Below are 6,917 nucleotides of genomic sequence, written 5' to 3'. Positions count from 1 at the left end.
GAGCAGTTGCTGAGATAGAACTGACATTAGTCAACACACGTTTGTCAAGACAATCACAAGAGAGAGAGAGAGCACAACATCCATTTGTCGTGACAATATCAAGGGAGAGCACAACATCCGTTTGTCGTGACTATCTCAAGGGAGAGCACTCCGTTTGTCGTGACAATCTCAAGGGAGAGCACATCCGTTTGTCGTGACAATCTCAAGGGAGAGCACAACATCCGTTTGTCGTGACAATCTCAAGGGAGAGCACAACATCCGTTTGTCGTGACATTCCCAAGGAAGAGCACAACATCCGTTTGTCGCGACAATCTCAAGGGAGAGAGAACACAACATCCGTTTGTCGTGACAATCTCAAGGGAGAGCACAACATCCGTTTGTCGTGACAATCTCAAGGGAGAGCACAACATCCGTTTGTCGTGACAATCTCAAGGGAGAGCACAACATCCGTTTGTCGTGACAATCTTAAAGGAGAGCACAACATCCGTTTGTCGTGACAATCTTAAAGGAGAGCACAACATCCGTTTGTCGTGACTATCCCAAGGGAGAGCACAACATCCGTTTGTCGTGACTATCCCAAGGGAGAGCACAACATCCGTTTGTCGTGACAATCTTAAAGGAGAGCACAACATCCGTTTGTCGTGACAATCTTAAAGGAGAGCACAACATCCGTTTGTCGTGACTATCCCAAGGGAGAGCACAACATCCGTTTGTCGTGACAATCTTAAAGGAGAGCACAACATCCGTTTGTCGTGACAACCTTAAAGGAGAGCACAACATCCGTTTGTCGTGACAATCTTAAAGGAGAGCACAACATCCGTTTGTCGTGACAATCTTAAAGGAGAGCACAACATCCGTTTGTCGTGACAATCTTAAAGGAGAGCACAACATCCGTTTGTCATGACTATCCCAAGGGAGAGCACAACATCCGTTTGTCGTGACAATCTTAAAGGAGAGCACAACATCCGTTTGTCGTGACAATCTTAAAGGAGAGCACAACATCCGTTTGTCGTGACAATCTTAAAGGAGAGCACAACATCCGTTTGTCGTGACTATCCCAAGGGAGAGCACAACATCCGTTTGTCGTGACTATCCCAAGGGAGAGCACAACATCCGTTTGTCGTGACAATCTTAAAGGAGAGCACAACATCCGTTTGTCGTGACTATCCCAAGGGAGAGCACAACATCCGTTTGTCGTGACAATCTTAAAGGAGAGCACAACATCCGTTTGTCGTGACAATCTTAAAGGAGAGCACAACATCCGTTTGTCGTGACTATCCCAAGGGAGAGCACAACATCCGTTTGTCGTGACAATCTTAAAGGAGAGCACAACATCCGTTTGTCGTGACAATCTTAAAGGAGAGCACAACATCCGTTTGTCGTGACAATCTTAAAGGAGAGCACAACATCCGTTTGTCGTGACTATCCCAAGGGAGAGCACAACATCCGTTTGTCGTGACAATCTTAAAGGAGAGCACAACATCCGTTTGTCGTGACAATCTTAAAGGAGAGCACAACATCCGTTTGTCGTGACTATCCCAAGGGAGAGCACAACATCTGTTTGTCATGACAATCCCAAGGGAGAACACAACATCCGTTTGTCATGACTATCCCAAGGGAGAACACAACATCCGTTTGTCATGACAATCCCAAGGGAGAGCACAACATCCGTTTGTCGTGACAATCCCAAGGGAGAACACAACATCCGTTTGTCGTGACAATCTTAAAGGAGAACACATCCGTTTGTCATGACTATCCCAAGGGAGAACACAACATCCGTTTGTCGTGACAATCTTAAAGGAGAACACAACATCCGTTTGTCATGACAATCCCAAGGGAGAACACAACATCCGTTTGTCGTGACAATCTTAAAGGAGAACACAACATCCGTTTGTCATGACTATCCCAAGGGAGAACACAACATCCGTTTGTCATGACAATCCCAAGGGAGAGCACAACATCCGTTTGTCGTGACAATCTTAAAGGAGAACACAACATCCGTTTGTCATGACAATCCCAAGGGAGAACACAACATCCGTTTGTCGTGACAATCCCAAGGGAGAGCACAACATCCGTTTGTCGTGACAATCTTAAAGGAGAACACAACATCCGTTTGTCATGACTATCCCAAGGGAGAACACAACATCCGTTTGTCATGACAATCCCAAGGGAGAGCACAACATCCGTTTGTCGTGACAATCCCAAGAGAGAGCGGGATGACTTAAAGAGTGCTGGGTTTAAAGACATGTCATACACAGTGATGCTCACTTGAACTTCCTCCTTGAACAACAATAACAACATATTACTATAAGAGCACGGAGAGGGGTTTTATATCACACTACTACTGGCCAACACGGTGAACGAACGGAAAACTGCAGCGAAAACATCAGAAGACTACAGTTTTAACTCTCTCCATACGAACGGCGAAAGAGATGACGTTAACAGCGTTTCAGCCCAATTACCATCATCAAAATATTGCAAGCGGTAGGCTCTTATACTGAAGAGGTAAATGTTGACAAAGAAAACCACAATTCTGACGACGGAAGCTAAAGGTTGGGTCATTCAGACACCCACTGGACATCCGAGTGGTCTGTGTAGAGGAGAAGAGAGGACTGGCTGTACTGAGTGGGTTAAACAACTTAACCGAAAGGGCTTTTTTTTTTTTTTTTTTTTGCCAACAGGTCGTTGAATCCAATTCTACTGCGCTGTTCACGTGGTCTATGTGGGGTTCAGTCAGCACACGAATAATTGGTCAGTAGGAATCAACTATTCCAGTCCGTTTCGCCGTCACTCAAGCTTCGGCCCGTCGCCCACGGGGCGTCAGCGTCGGCCGCGCATCATTTTTTGATGCCTGGCTACATTGTCGCGCCGACGCCTGAAACTTGTAGCGAGGCGTGTAGCTCCGCACACGCGCGCGACAAACCTCCCCTGGCATCACGCTCCTTATTTGGAAAGTCACGTGCTGTCAGTGTCGCCCTGACGATAATTTTTTTGTTGATACTGAAGAGGAAATTATGGTTGACTGTTTTTTTGTTTTTTTTTGCATTTGAAATTGGGCAACAGATAGATATAACATGCTTTTGTTGTTTTATATACTGTTTGTTTCTTGATTTTCTTTGGACGTTTTTTTCAAACACATCACCACGTTTCCTTGAATTTATTCATCATCACACACCTTATCCAGTTTATCTGTTTAGTAGTTATTATTCAGTCACTTTTCCACTGTATGATATTGATATTCATTGCAAGATCAATCATTTGATCAATCATTCAGTCACTCACCAGTCATTGTATTAATTGTTACATCAATCAAATGGTCTCTCCTCTGTTAACTGTCTCAAACAATGTAATGAAATAAAAATCTGTGTTGTTTAGCACGCCATTTTGTCGGTCTATTCATTCATGCAATTAGATAAACTGGATACATTTATCATAGTTCATACTTACATATTCATATATATGTATTCAATGATTGAATTTTATTCACTTCATGTATAGTCATCAACATTTTATTTATAAACATGAAACTGCATGCGTCACCCCGACAACCCCTGCCCCGCCTTGGCGCTCAGCGACTGACACAGGGACTGGCAGCACCAGACCAGCTCTCCCACGACGTGAGAGTAGAAGACAGGGACGTTACTCTCACTTTTCGCCCTGTTTTCGACGGGAGCGAAGTGGAGGTGGTGTGGTGGGGGCAAGATCAGTTATCTGGTTATAATTGAACATTTAGACAATGTCAACATGACGATAAACAAGGAAAGAAACAAACAAGTAAATAAATAGATAGATAGATAGATAGATAGATAGATAGATAGATAGATAAGACGATAAATAAAGAAACAAACAAGTAGATAGATAGATAGATAGATAGATAGGACGATAAAGAAAGAAACAAACAAACAAGTAGATAGATAGATAGATAGTTAAATAGATCGATCGATAGATAGATATAGATAGATAGATAGATAGATAGATGGGTAGATAGATAGATAGATAGACAGATAGATAAATGAATAAATAAACAGATGAATAAATAGATAATAATTTGATAGATGAATTGATATTTTAATAAATAAATAGACAGCTAACTGACTGACTGGGCTGAGTAACCAACCAAACAACCAACCAAGTAACTAACTAAGTTACTATTTGTATTTGTATTTCTTTTTATCACAACAGATTTCTCTGCGTGAAATTCGGCGGGCTGCTCCCCTCAGGGAGAGCGCGTCGCTATACTTCAGTGCCACCCTTTTTTTCATATTTTTTATTATATACATATAATATATATATATATATCTTTTCCTGCGTGCAGTTTTATTTGTTTTTCCTATCGAAGTGGATTTTTCTACAGAATTTTGCCAGGAACAACCCTTTTGTTGCCGTGGGTTCTTTTACGTGCGCTAAGTGCATGCTGCACACGGGTCCTCGGTTTCGTGTCTCATCCGAATGACTAGCGTCCAGACCACCACACAAGGTGTAGTGGAGGGGGAGAAAATATCGGCGGCTGAGCCGTGATTCGAACTAGCGCGCTCAAGATTCTCTCGCTTCCTCCGCGGACGCGTTACCTCTAGGCCATCACTCCTACTAACTAACTAAATAGATAAATAATCAAATAGATAAATAGATAAAAACCGGAAACACACATCATATAGTGGGTTCACTGAGAGGTCCCCAACAAAGCCTTTTATCTGTGCAAAAAAAAAAAAAAGTATCTGTGATGAAGACAGTCTACTCAGAAGTCCACGGCTTCCGTATAACAGCCAGCAATGGCACCAAAGGGGAGGGGGAAATAAAAGGAGTATGAAAGCAGCTAACCCCCCTCCACTACCACCACCCCCGCCCCCCCCCCCCCCCCCGCCCCCACCCTCCCCAACCGCTCCTCCTCCTCCACCACCTCCCACCCCCCTCTATCCCACCCACTCTGCCTCCGACCAGTTGACTGGAAAGCGTGGTGCGTGGCTCGTGCCAGTGACAGATCAAGGCTTTGGGAAGAGGCCGCCCACTCTGCTTCTCTTGTCTCCAGGCAAGAGAGAGAGAGGGGGGGGGGGGGAGAGAGGGAGAAAGGGAGAGAGAGAGAGGGAGAGAGAGAGAGAGACAGCGTGTGTGTGTGTGTGTGTGTGTGTGTGTGTGTGTGTGCGTTCAGTGTGGGACGTACCAACGCCACAATACCCTCCCTCCTCCTTGCCCACTTTCTTTCTTCCCCCCCCTCCTCCTCTTCCTCCTCCTCCTCCTCCTCCTCCTTCTTCTTCTTCTTATCACCCCCGGCATTAGTCGGCTGACTCGTGGAAGATTTTCTGCGTAGATACAAAGTGTTTTCTCTCTCTCTCTCCCTCTCTCTCTCTCTCTCTCTCTGTGCTACTACACCCTTCCGTTTTTGTTTTTTTGTTGTTTGTTTTTTAGGATTGTTGTTGTAGAACGTTTGCCGGGTTGGTGGTACACTTTTCCACTTCTGTTTCTTTTCTTTTCTTTCCGTCTTCGAGACGCTGACGGACTTGTGTGGATGATTCCTCAGTGCTTGTGGATAAAGCCAGAACAGACAGACTGTGAAATAAAGGTGAGAAGGTTTCTTTTTTTTTTTTTTTTTTCTTTATCGCATCTTGCGTAATCCGATTCTGATATGGAGACAAAAAAAGAGAGAATAATATTTTTTTTTAGATTTAAAAAAAGGAAGAAGGGGGGGAAATAAAAAGGCAGGAAAAAGTAAAAGATTTGAAATAAGGAACCGTCGACTCGCAAGTGGCTTTGGTGTTCCGTTTCGATTTGTATTTATCTATTTATTCATTTATTTATCTATTTATTCATTTATCTATTTATTCATTCTTGGCTCTGGTGTTTCGTGTTTTGTTTTGTTTTTGTTTTTTCTTTACGTATCTCTTTATTTATTTATTTTGCTCATCTATTATTTTTCGTCGTGACATTCTTGGTGCGAGTCTTCAAATTCAGGCTTTTTAAAATTTTTTTTTTATTTTTTATTTTATAATATTCTTTGTAAGGAAGCAGACGGACCATCAGTTCCAGAGAGTAGCAGTGGTGCCAACTGGCCCCCGTAATTGGCAGTAACCCTGACTTGAGTCCAGAACCCGGCACGACAAGTGGATTAGTTCAGTGGTTACTCGCTTCATTGAGGTGACCGACCAGGGTCATTGACCTGTGGTCACATCATCTGCACCTGCCTGACTCTGTGTGTGTGTGTGTGTGTGTGTGTGTCCCTCTCTCTCTCTCTCTCTCTCTCCCATTGTCTCTCCCTCTCTCTTAGAAACAGGGAGACACAAAGGCATACCACGAGAGTTACAGCTTTGTAAGGTTTGTAACATGTCTGTGATTGGGGATGGGTTTCATTTTTTTTTATAACGGAATGTCCCAGTTATGATCAGTTGCGAAATAGATATGTTCCTAAAATATATATATTTGTTTCCAAAATCGGTTTTTAATTTCTGTAATATGCTTAAAGGAGGCAAAAAAAAACAAAAAGAAGTCATTTTAGCTGTAAGTAAGATGATTAGATTTGCAAATGTTGCCTAGCTACACTTTGGGGGTTAAAAGACATTTTGTGTTTTCTCAACTATTATGCCACATTGTTGTGTAATTGGAAATGTTTGTTCTGGGCACGAAAACATTATTTTGCAGTAATCCTCCATATTCCAATAGGAGTGAAAGGATAATCAAAACTTGAAATTTAAAACTTGTGTGTGTGTGGTGGGGTGGCGGAGAATGGATTCTGTGTGCGGGGCGGTGGTGGGGAGGGGGGGCAGGAGGATCTCTGTGAATGTGTGTGTGTGTGTGTGTGTGTGTGTGCGTGTGTATGTGTCTGTGTGTGTCTGTGTGTGTGCGTGTGTGTGTGTCTGTGTGTGTCTGTGTGTGTGTGTGTGTGTCCCTCTCTCTGTCCCATCGTCTCTCCCTCTCTCTTACTCACA

The sequence above is a fragment of the Babylonia areolata genome, chromosome 8, assembly GCF_041734735.1.
Source record: "Babylonia areolata isolate BAREFJ2019XMU chromosome 8, ASM4173473v1, whole genome shotgun sequence".
Taxonomy (NCBI): Eukaryota; Metazoa; Mollusca; class Gastropoda; order Neogastropoda; family Buccinidae; genus Babylonia; species Babylonia areolata.
Note: the sequence above shows the minus strand (reverse complement) of the source record.